Below are 20896 nucleotides of genomic sequence, written 5' to 3'. Positions count from 1 at the left end.
TGTCTTTGCTATTGTTTCTGTCTTTCTGAAGGGATCTCCCCTTTTAATCCCATTATTTCAACACCTGTTGGACAATGCATGAGTGATAATGAGCTCATTGATTAAATGCAATTAATGAATAGATTGCCACCTCTTGTTGTGTGTCGTCTGTGTTTCTGTGTTTCCGGCATTTCACATTGGAACACCTCATTCACCTTCCTTGTCTTCTCTCCGCCCTCCCTTTTAGGTAAGTTAAAGAGCTGCACCTGAGCCAGCCACTGATTGATTGATTGATTGATTGATTGATTGATTGATTGATTGATTGATTGATTGATGCAGCACAACAGTCAAATAGTGGAGTGGAGTAGGGGAACAGCAAACAGCCAATAAAGCAGCCCGCCCGCTCGCCTGCCCGCCACAATGGACCTACCTGTGTACACTAGATGGATGTGATGGAATGTACTGTCGTCCCTACATTTCAAGAAGAAGTAAGAATTGCAGTTGCAACAAAGCCTTGCTTGCCTACAAAGAGAGCAGCAATTTGGATTTGTTACTATGTTACCTAGAAGAATAACAAACTGTGCAAGGATGGAGGTTGTAGGAGCAAGGAGAAGTTGTCTGTAAAGTTGGTGGATGCCTATTTTCCATTTTGCAGTCCCTTGTCTCCCTCTTGTGGCCTCCTGGAGGCAACTAGCTGTGCAAAAAAAAGACAGCCTGGCGGCCGGCTGTTGCAGTGTTGCCCTCTCAGGCAACACTGAGTGACTGACTGAGCCTCACCGTCTTATATAAAGTTCAGACGGAACTTTGCACGTGTCATAGTGGAGCCCTCAGGATTCCAGAGCCAGCTTTCTGACATCATAATGGGGCCTCAGAGATAAAAGCCTGGGCCCAGGCAGTGTTGGTCAGTGCTGCTCAGCAGGCAGCACTGGACTGGACTGGATTACAGCTGATACAAGGTGTGAAGGAACAAGGGGTGGCTGTGGGCATGCACTTGCTGCCGCTGCCAGTGTTTATCTGCATGGCAGCAGGGCATTTGGGCGTTGCCAGGAAGGCGTTTTTATGTAGATTCCTCCTCTTTCAGCACTGCATTGTGGTGCAAGCAAAAGAAGCAAATCCTGTCTGGCTTCCTCTCCGGCCTTTATTCACCTCCCGTGTAGCTGTGAGTGTGTGAGCCTGCAGGGCCCCATGGAATTGCCTAGAAGTAGGCTGAATCGCTGGAAGGGCTGAACAGCAGTATCGGGCAGGCTCGGGCAACGCGCGGCCCGTTCGGGTTATCGCTTCTCGGCCTTTTGGCTAAGATCAAGTGTAGTATCTGTTCTTATCAGTTTAATATCTGATACGTCCCCTATCTGGGGACCATATATTAAATGGATTTTTAGAACAGGGAGATGGAAATAGAGCTTGCTCTGTCCACTCCACGCATTGACCTGGTATTGCAGTATTTCCAGGACCGGTGCACCCTTTCCTTATGTGTTGACTAAAAGCAGATTCCAAAAGTGTTTTTTGTCTTTGCTATTGTTTCTGTCTTTCTGAAGGGATCTCCCCTTTTAATCCCATTATTTCAACACCTGTTGGACAATGCATGAGTGATAATGAGCTCATTGATTAAATGCAATTAATGAATAGATTGCCACCTCTTGTTGTGTGTCGTCTGTGTTTCTGTGTTTCCGGCATTTCACATTGGAACACCTCATTCACCTTCCTTGTCTTCTCTCCGCCCTCCCTTTTAGGTAAGTTAAAGAGCTGCACCTGAGCCAGCCACTGATTGATTGATTGATTGATTGATTGATTGATTGATTGATTGATTGATTGATGCAGCACAACAGTCAAATAGTGGAGTGGAGTAGGGGAACAGCAAACAGCCAATAAAGCAGCCCGCCCGCTCGCCTGCCCGCCACAATGGACCTACCTGTGTACACTAGATGGATGTGATGGAATGTACTGTCGTCCCTACATTTCAAGAAGAAGTAAGAATTGCAATTGCAACAAAGCCTTGCTTGCCTACAAAGAGAGCAGCAATTTGGATTTGTTACTATGTTACCTAGAAGAATAACAAACTGTGCAAGGATGGAGGTTGTAGGAGCAAGGAGAAGTTGTCTGTAAAGTTGGTGGATGCCTATTTTCCATTTTGCAGTCCCTTGTCTCCCTCTTGTGGCCTCCTGGAGGCAACTAGCTGTGCAAAAAAAAGACAGCCTGGCGGCCGGCTGTTGCAGTGTTGCCCTCTCAGGCAACACTGAGTGACTGACTGAGCCTCACCGTCTTATATAAAGTTCAGACGGAACTTTGCACGTGTCATAGTGGAGCCCTCAGGATTCCAGAGCCAGCTTTCTGACATCATAATGGGGCCTCAGAGATAAAAGCCTGGGCCCAGGCAGTGTTGGTCAGTGCTGCTCAGCAGGCAGCACTGGACTGGACTGGATTACAGCTGATACAAGGTGTGAAGGAACAAGGGGTGGCTGTGGGCATGCACTTGCTGCCGCTGCCAGTGTTTATCTGCATGGCAGCAGGGAATTTGGGCGTTGCCAGGAAGGCGTTTTTATGTAGATTCCTCCTCTTTCAGCACTGCATTGTGGTGCAAGCAAAAGAAGCAAATCCTGTCTGGCTTCCTCTCCGGCCTTTATTCACCTCCCGTGTAGCTGTGAGTGTGTGAGCCTGCAGGGCCCCATGGAATTGCCTAGAAGTAGGCTGAATCGCTGCAAGGGCTGAACAGCAGTATCGGGCAGGCTCGGGCAACGCGCGGCCCGTTCGGGTTATCGCTTCTCGGCCTTTTGGCTAAGATCAAGTGTAGTATCTGTTCTTATCAGTTTAATATCTGATACGTCCCCTATCTGGGGACCATATATTAAATGGATTTTTAGAACAGGGAGATGGAAATAGAGCTTGCTCTGTCCACTCCACGCATTGACCTGGTATTGCAGTATTTCCAGGACCGGTGCACCCTTTCCTTATGTGTTGACTAAAAGCAGATTCCAAAAGTGTTTTTTGTCTTTGCTATTGTTTCTGTCTTTCTGAAGGGATCTCCCCTTTTAATCCCATTATTTCAACACCTGTTGGACAATGCATGAGTGATAATGAGCTCATTGATTAAATGCAATTAATGAATAGATTGCCACCTCTTGTTGTGTGTCGTCTGTGTTTCTGTGTTTCCGGCATTTCACATTGGAACACCTCATTCACCTTCCTTGTCTTCTCTCCGCCCTCCCTTTTAGGTAAGTTAAAGAGCTGCACCTGAGCCAGCCACTGATTGATTGATTGATTGATTGATTGATTGATTGATTGATTGATTGATTGATTGATGCAGCACAACAGTCAAATAGTGGAGTGGAGTAGGGGAACAGCAAACAGCCAATAAAGCAGCCCGCCCGCTCGCCTGCCCGCCACAATGGACCTACCTGTGTACACTAGATGGATGTGATGGAATGTACTGTCGTCCCTACATTTCAAGAAGAAGTAAGAATTGCAGTTGCAACAAAGCCTTGCTTGCCTACAAAGAGAGCAGCAATTTGGATTTGTTACTATGTTACCTAGAAGAATAACAAACTGTGCAAGGATGGAGGTTGTAGGAGCAAGGAGAAGTTGTCTGTAAAGTTGGTGGATGCCTATTTTCCATTTTGCAGTCCCTTGTCTCCCTCTTGTGGCCTCCTGGAGGCAACTAGCTGTGCAAAAAAAAGACAGCCTGGCGGCCGGCTGTTGCAGTGTTGCCCTCTCAGGCAACACTGAGTGACTGACTGAGCCTCACCGTCTTATATAAAGTTCAGACGGAACTTTGCACGTGTCATAGTGGAGCCCTCAGGATTCCAGAGCCAGCTTTCTGACATCATAATGGGGCCTCAGAGATAAAAGCCTGGGCCCAGGCAGTGTTGGTCAGTGCTGCTCAGCAGGCAGCACTGGACTGGACTGGATTACAGCTGATACAAGGTGTGAAGGAACAAGGGGTGGCTGTGGGCATGCACTTGCTGCCGCTGCCAGTGTTTATCTGCATGGCAGCAGGGCATTTGGGCGTTGCCAGGAAGGCGTTTTTATGTAGATTCCTCCTCTTTCAGCACTGCATTGTGGTGCAAGCAAAAGAAGCAAATCCTGTCTGGCTTCCTCTCCGGCCTTTATTCACCTCCCGTGTAGCTGTGAGTGTGTGAGCCTGCAGGGCCCCATGGAATTGCCTAGAAGTAGGCTGAATCGCTGCAAGGGCTGAACAGCAGTATCGGGCAGGCTCGGGCAACGCGCGGCCCGTTCGGGTTATCGCTTCTCGGCCTTTTGGCTAAGATCAAGTGTAGTATCTGTTCTTATCAGTTTAATATCTGATACGTCCCCTATCTGGGGACCATATATTAAATGGATTTTTAGAACAGGGAGATGGAAATAGAGCTTGCTCTGTCCACTCCACGCATTGACCTGGTATTGCAGTATTTCCAGGACCGGTGCACCCTTTCCTTATGTGTTGACTAAAAGCAGATTCCAAAAGTGTTTTTTGTCTTTGCTATTGTTTCTGTCTTTCTGAAGGGATCTCCCCTTTTAATCCCATTATTTCAACACCTGTTGGACAATGCATGAGTGATAATGAGCTCATTGATTAAATGCAATTAATGAATAGATTGCCACCTCTTGTTGTGTGTCGTCTGTGTTTCTGTGTTTCCGGCATTTCACATTGGAACACCTCATTCACCTTCCTTGTCTTCTCTCCGCCCTCCCTTTTAGGTAAGTTAAAGAGCTGCACCTGAGCCAGCCACTGATTGATTGATTGATTGATTGATTGATTGATTGATTGATTGATTGATGCAGCACAACAGTCAAATAGTGGAGTGGAGTAGGGGAACAGCAAACAGCCAATAAAGCAGCCCGCCCGCTCGCCTGCCCGCCACAATGGACCTACCTGTGTACACTAGATGGATGTGATGGAATGTACTGTCGTCCCTACATTTCAAGAAGAAGTAAGAATTGCAGTTGCAACAAAGCCTTGCTTGCCTACAAAGAGAGCAGCAATTTGGATTTGTTACTATGTTACCTAGAAGAATAACAAACTGTGCAAGGATGGAGGTTGTAGGAGCAAGGATAAGTTGTCTGTAAAGTTGGTGGATGCCTATTTTCCATTTTGCAGTCCCTTGTCTCCCTCTTGTGGCCTCCTGGAGGCAACTAGCTGTGCAAAAAAAAGACAGCCTGGCGGCCGGCTGTTGCAGTGTTGCCCTCTCAGGCAACACTGAGTGACTGACTGAGCCTCACCGTCTTATATAAAGTTCAGACGGAACTTTGCACGTGTCATAGTGGAGCCCTCAGGATTCCAGAGCCAGCTTTCTGACATCATAATGGGGCCTCAGAGATAAAAGCCTGGGCCCAGGCAGTGTTGGTCAGTGCTGCTCAGCAGGCAGCACTGGACTGGACTTGATTACAGCTGATACAAGGTGTGAAGGAACAAGGGGTGGCTGTGGGCATGCACTTGCTGCCGCTGCCAGTGTTTATCTGCATGGCAGCAGGGCATTTGTGCGTTGCCAGGAAGGCGTTTTTATGTAGATTCCTCCTCTTTCAGCACTGCATTGTGGTGCAAGCAAAAGAAGCAAATCCTGTCTGGCTTCCTCTCCGGCCTTTATTCACCTCCCGTGTAGCTGTGAGTGTGTGAGCCTGCAGGGCCCCATGGAATTGCCTAGAAGTAGGCTGAATCGCTGCAAGGGCTGAATAGCAGTATCGGGCAGGCTCGGGCAACGCGCGGCCCGTTCGGGTTATCACTTCTCGGCCTTTTGGCTAAGATCAAGTGTAGTATCTGTTCTTATCAGTTTAATATCTGATACGTCCCCTATCTGGGGACCATATATTAAATGGATTTTTAGAACAGGGAGATGGAAATAGAGCTTGCTCTGTCCACTCCACGCATTGACCTGGTATTGCAGTATTTCCAGGACCGGTGCACCCTTTCCTTATGTGTTGACTAAAAGCAGATTCCAAAAGTGTTTTTTGTCTTTGCTATTGTTTCTGTCTTTCTGAAGGGATCTCCCCTTTTAATCCCATTATTTCAACACCTGTTGGACAATGCATGAGTGATAATGAGCTCATTGATTAAATGCAATTAATGAATAGATTGCCACCTCTTGTTGTGTGTCGTCTGTGTTTCTGTGTTTCCGGCATTTCACATTGGAACACCTCATTCACCTTCCTTGTCTTCTCTCCGCCCTCCCTTTTAGGTAAGTTAAAGAGCTGCACCTGAGCCAGCCACTGATTGATTGATTGATTGATTGATTGATTGATTGATTGATTGATTGATTGATGCAGCACAACAGTCAAATAGTGGAGTGGAGTAGGGGAACAGCAAACAGCCAATAAAGCAGCCCGCCCGCTCGCCTGCCCGCCACAATGGACCTACCTGTGTACACTAGATGGATGTGATGGAATGTACTGTCGTCCCTACATTTCAAGAAGAAGTAAGAATTGCAGTTGCAACAAAGCCTTGCTTGCCTACAAAGAGAGCAGCAATTTGGATTTGTTACTATGTTACCTAGAAGAATAACAAACTGTGCAAGGATGGAGGTTGTAGGAGCAAGGAGAAGTTGTCTGTAAAGTTGGTGGATGCCTATTTTCCATTTTGCAGTCCCTTGTCTCCCTCTTGTGGCTTCCTGGAGGCAACTAGCTGTGCAAAAAAAAGACAGCCTGGCGGCCGGCTGTTGCAGTGTTGCCCTCTCAGGCAACACTGAGTGACTGACTGAGCCTCACCGTCTTATATAAAGTTCAGACGGAACTTTGCACGTGTCATAGTGGAGCCCTCAGGATTCCAGAGCCAGCTTTCTGACATCATAATGGGGCCTCAGAGATAAAAGCCTGGGCCCAGGCAGTGTTGGTCAGTGCTGCTCAGCAGGCAGCACTGGACTGGACTGGATTACAGCTGATACAAGGTGTGAAGGAACAAGGGGTGGCTGTGGGCATGCACTTGCTGCCGCTGCCAGTGTTTATCTGCATGGCAGCAGGGCATTTGGGCGTTGCCAGGAAGGCGTTTTTATGTAGATTCCTCCTCTTTCAGCACTGCATTGTGGTGCAAGCAAAAGAAGCAAATCCTGTCTGGCTTCCTCTCCGGCCTTTATTCACCTCCCGTGTAGCTGTGAGTGTGTGAGCCTGCAGGGCCCCATGGAATTGCCTAGAAGTAGGCTGAATCGCTGCAAGGGCTGAACAGCAGTATCGGGCAGGCTCGGGCAACGCGCGGCCCGTTCGGGTTATCGCTTCTCGGCCTTTTGGCTAAGATCAAGTGTAGTATCTGTTCTTATCAGTTTAATATCTGATACGTCCCCTATCTGGGGACCATATATTAAATGGATTTTTAGAACAGGGAGATGGAAATAGAGCTTGCTCTGTCCACTCCACGCATTGACCTGGTATTGCAGTATTTCCAGGACCGGTGCACCCTTTCCTTATGTGTTGACTAAAAGCAGATTCCAAAAGTGTTTTTTGTCTTTGCTATTGTTTCTGTCTTTCTGAAGGGATCTCCCCTTTTAATCCCATTATTTCAACACCTGTTGGACAATGCATGAGTGATAATGAGCTCATTGATTAAATGCAATTAATGAATAGATTGCCACCTCTTGTTGTGTGTCGTCTGTGTTTCTGTGTTTCCGGCATTTCACATTGGAACACCTCATTCACCTTCCTTGTCTTCTCTCCGCCCTCCCTTTTAGGTAAGTTAAAGAGCTGCACCTGAGCCAGCCACTGATTGATTGATTGATTGATTGATTGATTGATTGATTGATTGATTGATTGATTGATGCAGCACAACAGTCAAATAGTGGAGTGGAGTAGGGGAACAGCAAACAGCCAATAAAGCAGCCCGCCCGCTCGCCTGCCCGCCACAATGGACCTACCTGTGTACACTAGATGGATGTGATGGAATGTACTGTCGTCCCTACATTTCAAGAAGAAGTAAGAATTGCAGTTGCAACAAAGCCTTGCTTGCCTACAAAGAGAGCAGCAATTTGGATTTGTTACTATGTTACCTAGAAGAATAACAAACTGTGCAAGGATGGAGGTTGTAGGAGCAAGGAGAAGTTGTCTGTAAAGTTGGTGGATGCCTATTTTCCATTTTGCAGTCCCTTGTCTCCCTCTTGTGGCCTCCTGGAGGCAACTAGCTGTGCAAAAAAAAGACAGCCTGGCGGCCGGCTGTTGCAGTGTTGCCCTCTCAGGCAACACTGAGTGACTGACTGAGCCTCACCGTCTTATATAAAGTTCAGACGGAACTTTGCACGTGTCATAGTGGAGCCCTCAGGATTCCAGAGCCAGCTTTCTGACATCATAATGGGGCCTCAGAGATAAAAGCCTGGGCCCAGGCAGTGTTGGTCAGTGCTGCTCAGCAGGCAGCACTGGACTGGACTGGATTACAGCTGATACAAGGTGTGAAGGAACAAGGGGTGGCTGTGGGCATGCACTTGCTGCCGCTGCCAGTGTTTATCTGCATGGCAGCAGGGCATTTGGGCGTTGCCAGGAAGGCGTTTTTATGTAGATTCCTCCTCTTTCAGCACTGCATTGTGGTGCAAGCAAAAGAAGCAAATCCTGTCTGGCTTCCTCTCCGGCCTTTATTCACCTCCCGTGTAGCTGTGAGTGTGTGAGCCTGCAGGGCCCCATGGAATTGCCTAGAAGTAGGCTGAATCGCTGCAAGGGCTGAACAGCAGTATCGGGCAGGCTCGGGCAACGCGCGGCCCGTTCGGGTTATCGCTTCTCGGCCTTTTGGCTAAGATCAAGTGTAGTATCTGTTCTTATCAGTTTAATATCTGATACGTCCCCTATCTGGGGACCATATATTAAATGGATTTTTAGAACAGGGAGATGGAAATAGAGCTTGCTCTGTCCACTCCACGCATTGACCTGGTATTGCAGTATTTCCAGGACCGGTGCACCCTTTCCTTATGTGTTGACTAAAAGCAGATTCCAAAAGTGTTTTTTGTCTTTGCTATTGTTTCTGTCTTTCTGAAGGGATCTCCCCTTTTAATCCCATTATTTCAACACCTGTTGGACAATGCATGAGTGATAATGAGCTCATTGATTAAATGCAATTAATGAATAGATTGCCACCTCTTGTTGTGTGTCGTCTGTGTTTCTGTGTTTCCGGCATTTCACATTGGAACACCTCATTCACCTTCCTTGTCTTCTCTCCGCCCTCCCTTTTAGGTAAGTTAAAGAGCTGCACCTGAGCCAGCCACTGATTGATTGATTGATTGATTGATTGATTGATTGATTGATTGATTGATTGATGCAGCACAACAGTCAAATAGTGGAGTGGAGTAGGGGAACAGCAAACAGCCAATAAAGCAGCCCGCCCGCTCGCCTGCCCGCCACAATGGACCTACCTGTGTACACTAGATGGATGTGATGGAATGTACTGTCGTCCCTACATTTCAAGAAGAAGTAAGAATTGCAGTTGCAACAAAGCCTTGCTTGCCTACAAAGAGAGCAGCAATTTGGATTTGTTACTATGTTACCTAGAAGAATAACAAACTGTGCAAGGATGGAGGTTGTAGGAGCAAGGAGAAGTTGTCTGTAAAGTTGGTGGATGCCTATTTTCCATTTTGCAGTCCCTTGTCTCCCTCTTGTGGCCTCCTGGAGGCAACTAGCTGTGCAAAAAAAAGACAGCCTGGCGGCCGGCTGTTGCAGTGTTGCCCTCTCAGGCAACACTGAGTGACTGACTGAGCCTCACCGTCTTATATAAAGTTCAGACGGAACTTTGCACGTGTCATAGTGGAGCCCTCAGGATTCCAGAGCCAGCTTTCTGACATCATAATGGGGCCTCAGAGATAAAAGCCTGGGCCCAGGCAGTGTTGGTCAGTGCTGCTCAGCAGGCAGCACTGGACTGGACTGGATTACAGCTGATACAAGGTGTGAAGGAACAAGGGGTGGCTGTGGGCATGCACTTGCTGCCGCTGCCAGTGTTTATCTGCATGGCAGCAGGGCATTTGGGCGTTGCCAGGAAGGCGTTTTTATGTAGATTCCTCCTCTTTCAGCACTGCATTGTGGTGCAAGCAAAAGAAGCAAATCCTGTCTGGCTTCCTCTCCGGCCTTTATTCACCTCCCGTGTAGCTGTGAGTGTGTGAGCCTGCAGGGCCCCATGGAATTGCCTAGAAGTAGGCTGAATCGCTGCAAGGGCTGAACAGCAGTATCGGGCAGGCTCGGGCAACGCGCGGCCCGTTCGGGTTATCGCTTCTCGGCCTTTTGGCTAAGATCAAGTGTAGTATCTGTTCTTATCAGTTTAATATCTGATACGTCCCCTATCTGGGGACCATATATTAAATGGATTTTTAGAACAGGGAGATGGAAATAGAGCTTGCTCTGTCCACTCCACGCATTGACCTGGTATTGCAGTATTTCCAGGACCGGTGCACCCTTTCCTTATGTGTTGACTAAAAGCAGATTCCAAAAGTGTTTTTTGTCTTTGCTATTGTTTCTGTCTTTCTGAAGGGATCTCCCCTTTTAATCCCATTATTTCAACACCTGTTGGACAATGCATGAGTGATAATGAGCTCATTGATTAAATGCAATTAATGAATAGATTGCCACCTCTTGTTGTGTGTCGTCTGTGTTTCTGTGTTTCCGGCATTTCACATTGGAACACCTCATTCACCTTCCTTGTCTTCTCTCCGCCCTCCCTTTTAGGTAAGTTAAAGAGCTGCACCTGAGCCAGCCACTGATTGATTGATTGATTGATTGATTGATTGATTGATTGATTGATTGATTGATGCAGCACAACAGTCAAATAGTGGAGTGGAGTAGGGGAACAGCAAACAGCCAATAAAGCAGCCCGCCCGCTCGCCTGCCCGCCACAATGGACCTACCTGTGTACACTAGATGGATGTGATGGAATGTACTGTCGTCCCTACATTTCAAGAAGAAGTAAGAATTGCAGTTGCAACAAAGCCTTGCTTGCCTACAAAGAGAGCAGCAATTTGGATTTGTTACTATGTTACCTAGAAGAATAACAAACTGTGCAAGGATGGAGGTTGTAGGAGCAAGGAGAAGTTGTCTGTAAAGTTGGTGGATGCCTATTTTCCATTTTGCAGTCCCTTGTCTCCCTCTTGTGGCCTCCTGGAGGCAACTAGCTGTGCAAAAAAAAGACAGCCTGGCGGCCGGCTGTTGCAGTGTTGCCCTCTCAGGCAACACTGAGTGACTGACTGAGCCTCACCGTCTTATATAAAGTTCAGACGGAACTTTGCACGTGTCATAGTGGAGCCCTCAGGATTCCAGAGCCAGCTTTCTGACATCATAATGGGGCCTCAGAGATAAAAGCCTGGGCCCAGGCAGTGTTGGTCAGTGCTGCTCAGCAGGCAGCACTGGACTGGACTGGATTACAGCTGATACAAGGTGTGAAGGAACAAGGGGTGGCTGTGGGCATGCACTTGCTGCCGCTGCCAGTGTTTATCTGCATGGCAGCAGGGCATTTGGGCGTTGCCAGGAAGGCGTTTTTATGTAGATTCCTCCTCTTTCAGCACTGCATTGTGGTGCAAGCAAAAGAAGCAAATCCTGTCTGGCTTCCTCTCCGGCCTTTATTCACCTCCCGTGTAGCTGTGAGTGTGTGAGCCTGCAGGGCCCCATGGAATTGCCTAGAAGTAGGCTGAATCGCTGCAAGGGCTGAACAGCAGTATCGGGCAGGCTCGGGCAACGCGCGGCCCGTTCGGGTTATCGCTTCTCGGCCTTTTGGCTAAGATCAAGTGTAGTATCTGTTCTTATCAGTTTAATATCTGATACGTCCCCTATCTGGGGACCATATATTAAATGGATTTTTAGAACAGGGAGATGGAAATAGAGCTTGCTCTGTCCACTCCACGCATTGACCTGGTATTGCAGTATTTCCAGGACCGGTGCACCCTTTCCTTATGTGTTGACTAAAAGCAGATTCGAAAAGTGTTTTTTGTCTTTGCTATTGTTTCTGTCTTTCTGAAGGGATCTCCCCTTTTAATCCCATTATTTCAACACCTGTTGGACAATGCATGAGTGATAATGAGCTCATTGATTAAATGCAATTAATGAATAGATTGCCACCTCTTGTTGTGTGTCGTCTGTGTTTCTGTGTTTCCGGCATTTCACATTGGAACACCTCATTCACCTTCCTTGTCTTCTCTCCGCCCTCCCTTTTAGGTAAGTTAAAGAGCTGCACCTGAGCCAGCCACTGATTGATTGATTGATTGATTGATTGATTGATTGATTGATTGATTGATGCAGCACAACAGTCAAATAGTGGAGTGGAGTAGGGGAACAGCAAACAGCCAATAAAGCAGCCCGCCCGCTCGCCTGCCCGCCACAATGGACCTACCTGTGTACACTAGATGGATGTGATGGAATGTACTGTCGTCCCTACATTTCAAGAAGAAGTAAGAATTGCAGTTGCAACAAAGCCTTGCTTGCCTACAAAGAGAGCAGCAATTTGGATTTGTTACTATGTTACCTAGAAGAATAACAAACTGTGCAAGGATGGAGGTTGTAGGAGCAAGGAGAAGTTGTCTGTAAAGTTGGTGGATGCCTATTTTCCATTTTGCAGTCCCTTGTCTCCCTCTTGTGGCCTCCTGGAGGCAACTAGCTGTGCAAAAAAAAGACAGCCTGGCGGCCGGCTGTTGCAGTGTTGCCCTCTCAGGCAACACTGAGTGACTGACTGAGCCTCACCGTCTTATATAAAGTTCAGACGGAACTTTGCACGTGTCATAGTGGAGCCCTCAGGATTCCAGAGCCAGCTTTCTGACATCATAATGGGGCCTCAGAGATAAAAGCCTGGGCCCAGGCAGTGTTGGTCAGTGCTGCTCAGCAGGCAGCACTGGACTGGACTGGATTACAGCTGATACAAGGTGTGAAGGAACAAGGGGTGGCTGTGGGCATGCACTTGCTGCCGCTGCCAGTGTTTATCTGCATGGCAGCAGGGCATTTGGGCGTTGCCAGGAAGGCGTTTTTATGTAGATTCCTCCTCTTTCAGCACTGCATTGTGGTGCAAGCAAAAGAAGCAAATCCTGTCTGGCTTCCTCTCCGGCCTTTATTCACCTCCCGTGTAGCTGTGAGTGTGTGAGCCTGCAGGGCCCCATGGAATTGCCTAGAAGTAGGCTGAATCGCTGCAAGGGCTGAACAGCAGTATCGGGCAGGCTAGGGCAACGCGCGGCCCGTTCGGGTTATCGCTTCTCGGCCTTTTGGCTAAGATCAAGTGTAGTATCTGTTCTTATCAGTTTAATATCTGATACGTCCCCTATCTGGGGACCATATATTAAATGGATTTTTAGAACAGGGAGATGGAAATAGAGCTTGCTCTGTCCACTCCACGCATTGACCTGGTATTGCAGTATTTCCAGGACCGGTGCACCCTTTCCTTATGTGTTGACTAAAAGCAGATTCCAAAAGTGTTTTTTGTCTTTGCTATTGTTTCTGTCTTTCTGAAGGGATCTCCCCTTTTAATCCCATTATTTCAACACCTGTTGGACAATGCATGAGTGATAATGAGCTCATTGATTAAATGCAATTAATGAATAGATTGCCACCTCTTGTTGTGTGTCGTCTGTGTTTCTGTGTTTCCGGCATTTCACATTGGAACACCTCATTCACCTTCCTTGTCTTCTCTCCGCCCTCCCTTTTAGGTAAGTTAAAGAGCTGCACCTGAGCCAGCCACTGATTGATTGATTGATTGATTGATTGATTGATTGATTGATTGATTGATTGATGCAGCACAACAGTCAAATAGTGGAGTGGAGTAGGGGAACAGCAAACAGCCAATAAAGCAGCCCGCCCGCTCGCCTGCCCGCCACAATGGACCTACCTGTGTACACTAGATGGATGTGATGGAATGTACTGTCGTCCCTACATTTCAAGAAGAAGTAAGAATTGCAGTTGCAACAAAGCCTTGCTTGCCTACAAAGAGAGCAGCAATTTGGATTTGTTACTATGTTACCTAGAAGAATAACAAACTGTGCAAGGATGGAGGTTGTAGGAGCAAGGAGAAGTTGTCTGTAAAGTTGGTGGATGCCTATTTTCCATTTTGCAGTCCCTTGTCTCCCTCTTGTGGCCTCCTGGAGGCAACTAGCTGTGCAAAAAAAAGACAGCCTGGCGGCCGGCTGTTGCAGTGTTGCCCTCTCAGGCAACACTGAGTGACTGACTGAGCCTCACCGTCTTATATAAAGTTCAGACGGAACTTTGCACGTGTCATAGTGGAGCCCTCAGGATTCCAGAGCCAGCTTTCTGACATCATAATGGGGCCTCAGAGATAAAAGCCTGGGCCCAGGCAGTGTTGGTCAGTGCTGCTCAGCAGGCAGCACTGGACTGGACTGGATTACAGCTGATACAAGGTGTGAAGGAACAAGGGGTGGCTGTGGGCATGCACTTGCTGCCGCTGCCAGTGTTTATCTGCATGGCAGCAGGGCATTTGGGCGTTGCCAGGAAGGCGTTTTTATGTAGATTCCTCCTCTTTCAGCACTGCATTGTGGTGCAAGCAAAAGAAGCAAATCCTGTCTGGCTTCCTCTCCGGCCTTTATTCACCTCCCGTGTAGCTGTGAGTGTGTGAGCCTGCAGGGCCCCATGGAATTGCCTAGAAGTAGGCTGAATCGCTGCAAGGGCTGAACAGCAGTATCGGGCAGGCTCGGGCAACGCGCGGCCCGTTCGGGTTATCGCTTCTCGGCCTTTTGGCTAAGATCAAGTGTAGTATCTGTTCTTATCAGTTTAATATCTGATACGTCCCCTATCTGGGGACCATATATTAAATGGATTTTTAGAACAGGGAGATGGAAATAGAGCTTGCTCTGTCCACTCCACGCATTGACCTGGTATTGCAGTATTTCCAGGACCGGTGCACCCTTTCCTTATGTGTTGACTAAAAGCAGATTCCAAAAGTGTTTTTTGTCTTTGCTATTGTTTCTGTCTTTCTGAAGGGATCTCCCCTTTTAATCCCATTATTTCAACACCTGTTGGACAATGCATGAGTGATAATGAGCTCATTGATTAAATGCAATTAATGAATAGATTGCCACCTCTTGTTGTGTGTCGTCTGTGTTTCTGTGTTTCCGGCATTTCACATTGGAACACCTCATTCACCTTCCTTGTCTTCTCTCCGCCCTCCCTTTTAGGTAAGTTAAAGAGCTGCACCTGAGCCAGCCACTGATTGATTGATTGATTGATTGATTGATTGATTGATTGATTGATTGATTGATGCAGCACAACAGTCAAATAGTGGAGTGGAGTAGGGGAACAGCAAACAGCCAATAAAGCAGCCCGCCCGCTCGCCTGCCCGCCACAATGGACCTACCTGTGTACACTAGATGGATGTGATGGAATGTACTGTCGTCCCTACATTTCAAGAAGAAGTAAGAATTGCAGTTGCAACAAAGCCTTGCTTGCCTACAAAGAGAGCAGCAATTTGGATTTGTTACTATGTTACCTAGAAGAATAACAAACTGTGCAAGGATGGAGGTTGTAGGAGCAAGGAGAAGTTGTCTGTAAAGTTGGTGGATGCCTATTTTCCATTTTGCATTCCCTTGTCTCCCTCTTGTGGCCTCCTGGAGGCAACTAGCTGTGCAAAAAAAAGACAGCCTGGCGGCCGGCTGTTGCAGTGTTGCCCTCTCAGGCAACACTGAGTGACTGACTGAGCCTCACCGTCTTATATAAAGTTCAGACGGAACTTTGCACGTGTCATAGTGGAGCCCTCAGGATTCCAGAGCCAGCTTTCTGACATCATAATGGGGCCTCAGAGATAAAAGCCTGGGCCCAGGCAGTGTTGGTCAGTGCTGCTCAGCAGGCAGCACTGGACTGGACTGGATTACAGCTGATACAAGGTGTGAAGGAACAAGGGGTGGCTGTGGGCATGCACTTGCTGCCGCTGCCAGTGTTTATCTGCATGGCAGCAGGGCATTTGGGCGTTGCCAGGAAGGCGTTTTTATGTAGATTCCTCCTCTTTCAGCACTGCATTGTGGTGCAAGCAAAAGAAGCAAATCCTGTCTGGCTTCCTCTCCGGCCTTTATTCACCTCCCGTGTAGCTGTGAGTGTGTGAGCCTGCAGGGCCCCATGGAATTGCCTAGAAGTAGGCTGAATCGCTGCAAGGGCTGAACAGCAGTATCGGGCAGGCTCGGGCAACGCGCGGCCCGTTCGGGTTATCGCTTCTCGGCCTTTTGGCTAAGATCAAGTGTAGTATCTGTTCTTATCAGTTTAATATCTGATACGTCCCCTATCTGGGGACCATATATTAAATGGATTTTTAGAACAGGGAGATGGAAATAGAGCTTGCTCTGTCCACTCCACGCATTGACCTGGTATTGCAGTATTTCCAGGACCGGTGCACCCTTTCCTTATGTGTTGACTAAAAGCAGATTCCAAAAGTGTTTTTTGTCTTTGCTATTGTTTCTGTCTTTCTGAAGGGATCTCCCCTTTTAATCCCATTATTTCAACACCTGTTGGACAATGCATGAGTGATAATGAGCTCATTGATTAAATGCAATTAATGAATAGATTGCCACCTCTTGTTGTGTGTCGTCTGTGTTTCTGTGTTTCCGGCATTTCACATTGGAACACCTCATTCACCTTCCTTGTCTTCTCTCCGCCCTCCCTTTTAGGTAAGTTAAAGAGCTGCACCTGAGCCAGCCACTGATTGATTGATTGATTGATTGATTGATTGATTGATTGATTGATTGATTGATTGATGCAGCACAACAGTCAAATAGTGGAGTGGAGTAGGGGAACAGCAAACAGCCAATAAAGCAGCCCGCCCGCTCGCCTGCCCGCCACAATGGACCTACCTGTGTACACTAGATGGATGTGATGGAATGTACTGTCGTCCCTACATTTCAAGAAGAAGTAAGAATTGCAGTTGCAACAAAGCCTTGCTTGCCTACAAAGAGAGCAGCAATTTGGATTTGTTACTATGTTACCTAGAAGAATAACAAACTGTGCAAGGATGGAGGTTGTAGGAGCAAGGAGAAGTTGTCTGTAAAGTTGGTGGATGCCTATTTTCCATTTTGCAGTCCCTTGTCTCCCTCTTGTGGCCTCCTGGAGGCAACTAGCTGTGCAAAAAAAAGACAGCCTGGCGGCCGGCTGTTGCAGTGTTGCCCTCTCAGGCAACACTGAGTGACTGACTGAGCCTCACCGTCTTATATAAAGTTCAGACGGAACTTTGCACGTGTCATAGTGGAGCCCTCAGGATTCCAGAGCCAGCTTTCTGACATCATAATGGGGCCTCAGAGATAAAAGCCTGGGCCCAGGCAGTGTTGGTCAGTGCTGCTCAGCAGGCAGCACTGGACTGGACTGGATTACAGCTGATACAAGGTGTGAAGGAACAAGGGGTGGCTGTGGGCATGCACTTGCTGCCGCTGCCAGTGTTTATCTGCATGGCAGCAGGGCATTTGGGCGTTGCCAGGAAGGCGTTTTTATGTAGATTCCTCCTCTTTCAGCACTGCATTGTGGTGCAAGCAAAAGAAGCAAATCCTGTCTGGCTTCCTCTCCGGCCTTTATTCACCTCCCGTGTAGCTGTGAGTGTGTGAGCCTGCAGGGCCCCATGGAATTGCCTAGAAGTAGGCTGAATCGCTGCAAGGGCTGAACAGCAGTATCGGGCAGGCTCGGGCAACGCGCGGCCCGTTCGGGTTATCGCTTCTCGGCCTTTTGGCTAAGATCAAGTGTAGTATCTGTTCTTATCAGTTTAATATCTGATACGTCCCCTATCTGGGGACCATATATTAAATGGATTTTTAGAACAGGGAGATGGAAATAGAGCTTGCTCTGTCCACTCCACGCATTGACCTGGTATTGCAGTATTTCCAGGACCGGTGCACCCTTTCCTTATGTGTTGACTAAAAGCAGATTCCAAAAGTGTTTTTTGTCTTTGCTATTGTTTCTGTCTTTCTGAAGGGATCTCCCCTTTTAATCCCATTATTTCAACACCTGTTGGACAATGCATGAGTGATAATGAGCTCATTGATTAAATGCAATTAATGAATAGATTGCCACCTCTTGTTGTGTGTCGTCTGTGTTTCTGTGTTTCCGGCATTTCACATTGGAACACCTCATTCACCTTCCTTGTCTTCTCTCCGCCCTCCCTTTTAGGTAAGTTAAAGAGCTGCACCTGAGCCAGCCACTGATTGATTGATTGATTGATTGATTGATTGATTGATTGATTGATTGATTGATTGATTGATTGATGCAGCACAACAGTCAAATAGTGGAGTGGAGTAGGGGAACAGCAAACAGCCAATAAAGCAGCCCGCCCGCTCGCCTGCCCGCCACAATGGACCTACCTGTGTACACTAGATGGATGTGATGGAATGTACTGTCGTCCCTACATTTCAAGAAGAAGTAAGAATTGCAGTTGCAACAAAGCCTTGCTTGCCTACAAAGAGAGCAGCAATTTGGATTTGTTACTATGTTACCTAGAAGAATAACAAACTGTGCAAGGATGGAGGTTGTAGGAGCAAGGAGAAGTTGTCTGTAAAGTTGGTGGATGCCTATTTTCCATTTTGCAGTCCCTTGTCTCCCTCTTGTGGCCTCCTGGAGGCAACTAGCTGTGCAAAAAAAAGACAGCCTCGCGGCCGGCTGTTGCAGTGTTGCCCTCTCAGGCAACACTGAGTGACTGACTGAGCCTCACCGTCTTATATAAAGTTCAGACGGAACTTTGCACGTGTCATAGTGGAGCCCTCAGGATTCCAGAGCCAGCTTTCTGACATCATAATGGGGCCTCAGAGATAAAAGCCTGGGCCCAGGCAGTGTTGGTCAGTGCTGCTCAGCAGGCAGCACTGGACTGGACTGGATTACAGCTGATACAAGGTGTGAAGGAACAAGGGGTGGCTGTGGGCATGCACTTGCTGCCGCTGCCAGTGTTTATCTGCATGGCAGCAGGGCATTTGGGCGTTGCCAGGAAGGCGTTTTTATGTAGATTCCTCCTCTTTCAGCACTGCATTGTGGTGCAAGCAAAAGAAGCAAATCCTGTCTGGCTTCCTCTCCGGCCTTTATTCACCTCCCGTGTAGCTGTGAGTGTGTGAGCCTGCAGGGCCCCATGGAATTGCCTAGAAGTAGGCTGAATCGCTGCAAGGGCTGAACAGCAGTATCGGGCAGGCTCGGGCAACGCGCGGCCCGTTCGGGTTATCGCTTCTCGGCCTTTTGGCTAAGATCAAGTGTAGTATCTGTTCTTATCAGTTTAATATCTGATACGTCCCCTATCTGGGGACCATATATTAAATGGATTTTTAGAACAGGGAGATGGAAATAGAGCTTGCTCTGTCCACTCCACGCATTGACCTGGTATTGCAGTATTTCCAGGACCGGTGCACCCTTTCCTTATGTGTTGACTAAAAGCAGATTCGAAAAGTGTTTTTTGTCTTTGCTATTGTTTCTGTCTTTCTGAAGGGATCTCCCCTTTTAATCCCATTATTTCAACACCTGTTGGACAATGCATGAGTGATAATGAGCTCATTGATTAAATGCAATTAATGAATAGATTGCCACCTCTTGTTGTGTGTCGTCTGTGTTTCTGTGTTTCCGGCATTTCACATTGGAACACCTCATTCACCTTCCTTGTCTTCTCTCCGCCCTCCCTTTTAGGTAAGTTAAAGAGCTGCACCTGAGCCAGCCACTGATTGATTGATTGATTGATTGATTGATTGATTGATTGATTGATTGATTGATTGATGCAGCACAACAGTCAAATAGTGGAGTGGAGTAGGGGAACAGCAAACAGCCAATAAAGCAGCCCGCCCGCTCGCCTGCCCGCCACAATGGACCTACCTGTGTACACTAGATGGATGTGATGGAATGTACTGTCGTCCCTACATTTCAAGAAGAAGTAAGAATTGCAGTTGCAACAAAGCCTTGCTTGCCTACAAAGAGAGCAGCAATTTGGATTTGTTACTATGTTACCTAGAAGAATAACAAACTGTGCAAGGATGGAGGTTGTAGGAGCAAGGAGAAGTTGTCTGTAAAGTTGGTGGATGCCTATTTTCCATTTTGCAGTCCCTTGTCTCCCTCTTGTGGCCTCCTGGAGGCAACTAGCTGTGCAAAAAAAAGACAGCCTGGCGGCCGGCTGTTGCAGTGTTGCCCTCTCAGGCAACACTGAGTGACTGACTGAGCCTCACCGTCTTATATAAAGTTCAGACGGAACTTTGCACGTGTCATAGTGGAGCCCTCAGGATTCCAGAGCCAGCTTTCTGACATCATAATGGGGCCTCAGAGATAAAAGCCTGGGCCCAGGCAGTGTTGGTCAGTGCTGCTCAGCAGGCAGCACTGGACTGGACTGGATTACAGCTGATACAAGGTGTGAAGGAACAAGGGGTGGCTGTGGGCATGCACTTGCTGCCGCTGCCAGTGTTTATCTGCATGGCAGCAGGGCATTTGGGCGTTGCCAGGAAGGCGTTTTTATGTAGATTCCTCCTCTTTCAGCACTGCATTGTGGTGCAAGCAAAAGAAGCAAATCCTGTCTGGCTTCCTCTCCGGCCTTTATTCACCTCCCGTGTAGCTGTGAGTGTGTGAGCCTGCAGGGCCCCATGGAATTGCCTAGAAGTAGGCTGAATCGCTGCAAGGGCTGAACAGCAGTATCGGGCAGGCTCGGGCAACGCGCGGCCCGTTCGGGTTATCGCTTCTCGGCCTTTTGGCTAAGATCAAGTGTAGTATCTGTTCTTATCAGTTTAATATCTGATACGTCCCCTATCTGGGGACCATATATTAAATGGATTTTTAGAACAGGGAGATGGAAATAGAGCTTGCTCTGTCCACTCCACGCATTGACCTGGTATTGCAGTATTTCCAGGACCGGTGCACCCTTTCCTTATGTGTTGACTAAAAGCAGATTCCAAAAGTGTTTTTTGTCTTTGCTATTGTTTCTGTCTTTCTGAAGGGATCTCCCCTTTTAATCCCATTATTTCAACACCTGTTGGACAATGCATGAGTGATAATGAGCTCATTGATTAAATGCAATTAATGAATAGATTGCCACCTCTTGTTGTGTGTCGTCTGTGTTTCTGTGTTTCCG

General features: G+C 47.7%; 14 non-coding genes across 14 annotated transcripts; all 14 read left to right on the top strand.

Moving 5' to 3' along the window:
* Nucleotides 1-1252: 1252 nt before the first annotated feature.
* On the top strand, nucleotides 1253-1443 carry LOC142729871 (U2 spliceosomal RNA). The gene has a single exon (XR_012878561.1). It is a non-coding gene; the product is annotated as a U2 spliceosomal RNA (small nuclear RNA).
* Nucleotides 1444-2731: 1288 nt separating this feature from the next.
* LOC142729870 (U2 spliceosomal RNA) lies at nucleotides 2732-2922 on the top strand. Its single transcript, XR_012878560.1, has one exon. It is a non-coding gene; the product is annotated as a U2 spliceosomal RNA (small nuclear RNA).
* A 1292-nt stretch (nucleotides 2923-4214) lies between these two features.
* On the top strand, nucleotides 4215-4405 carry LOC142729869 (U2 spliceosomal RNA). The gene has a single exon (XR_012878559.1). It is a non-coding gene; the product is annotated as a U2 spliceosomal RNA (small nuclear RNA).
* A 1284-nt stretch (nucleotides 4406-5689) lies between these two features.
* Nucleotides 5690-5880, top strand: LOC142729960 (U2 spliceosomal RNA). Its single transcript, XR_012878641.1, has one exon. It is a non-coding gene; the product is annotated as a U2 spliceosomal RNA (small nuclear RNA).
* Nucleotides 5881-7168: 1288 nt separating this feature from the next.
* On the top strand, nucleotides 7169-7359 carry LOC142729868 (U2 spliceosomal RNA). The gene has a single exon (XR_012878558.1). It is a non-coding gene; the product is annotated as a U2 spliceosomal RNA (small nuclear RNA).
* Nucleotides 7360-8651: 1292 nt separating this feature from the next.
* Nucleotides 8652-8842, top strand: LOC142729867 (U2 spliceosomal RNA). Its single transcript, XR_012878557.1, has one exon. It is a non-coding gene; the product is annotated as a U2 spliceosomal RNA (small nuclear RNA).
* A 1288-nt stretch (nucleotides 8843-10130) lies between these two features.
* Nucleotides 10131-10321, top strand: LOC142729866 (U2 spliceosomal RNA). Its single transcript, XR_012878556.1, has one exon. It is a non-coding gene; the product is annotated as a U2 spliceosomal RNA (small nuclear RNA).
* Nucleotides 10322-11609: 1288 nt separating this feature from the next.
* LOC142729865 (U2 spliceosomal RNA) lies at nucleotides 11610-11800 on the top strand. The gene has a single exon (XR_012878555.1). It is a non-coding gene; the product is annotated as a U2 spliceosomal RNA (small nuclear RNA).
* Nucleotides 11801-13084: 1284 nt separating this feature from the next.
* LOC142729864 (U2 spliceosomal RNA) lies at nucleotides 13085-13275 on the top strand. Its single transcript, XR_012878554.1, has one exon. It is a non-coding gene; the product is annotated as a U2 spliceosomal RNA (small nuclear RNA).
* Nucleotides 13276-14563: 1288 nt separating this feature from the next.
* On the top strand, nucleotides 14564-14754 carry LOC142729862 (U2 spliceosomal RNA). The gene has a single exon (XR_012878553.1). It is a non-coding gene; the product is annotated as a U2 spliceosomal RNA (small nuclear RNA).
* A 1288-nt stretch (nucleotides 14755-16042) lies between these two features.
* LOC142729861 (U2 spliceosomal RNA) lies at nucleotides 16043-16233 on the top strand. The gene has a single exon (XR_012878552.1). It is a non-coding gene; the product is annotated as a U2 spliceosomal RNA (small nuclear RNA).
* A 1292-nt stretch (nucleotides 16234-17525) lies between these two features.
* LOC142729859 (U2 spliceosomal RNA) lies at nucleotides 17526-17716 on the top strand. Its single transcript, XR_012878550.1, has one exon. It is a non-coding gene; the product is annotated as a U2 spliceosomal RNA (small nuclear RNA).
* Nucleotides 17717-19016: 1300 nt separating this feature from the next.
* Nucleotides 19017-19207, top strand: LOC142729858 (U2 spliceosomal RNA). The gene has a single exon (XR_012878549.1). It is a non-coding gene; the product is annotated as a U2 spliceosomal RNA (small nuclear RNA).
* Nucleotides 19208-20499: 1292 nt separating this feature from the next.
* Nucleotides 20500-20690, top strand: LOC142729857 (U2 spliceosomal RNA). The gene has a single exon (XR_012878548.1). It is a non-coding gene; the product is annotated as a U2 spliceosomal RNA (small nuclear RNA).
* Nucleotides 20691-20896: the final 206 nt, after the last annotated feature.

Source organism: Rhinoderma darwinii, unplaced genomic scaffold (genome assembly GCF_050947455.1).
Source record: "Rhinoderma darwinii isolate aRhiDar2 unplaced genomic scaffold, aRhiDar2.hap1 Scaffold_737, whole genome shotgun sequence".
NCBI lineage: Eukaryota > Metazoa > Chordata > Amphibia > Anura > Rhinodermatidae > Rhinoderma > Rhinoderma darwinii.
Note: the sequence above shows the minus strand (reverse complement) of the source record. Positions and strands in the feature narration are given on the sequence as shown.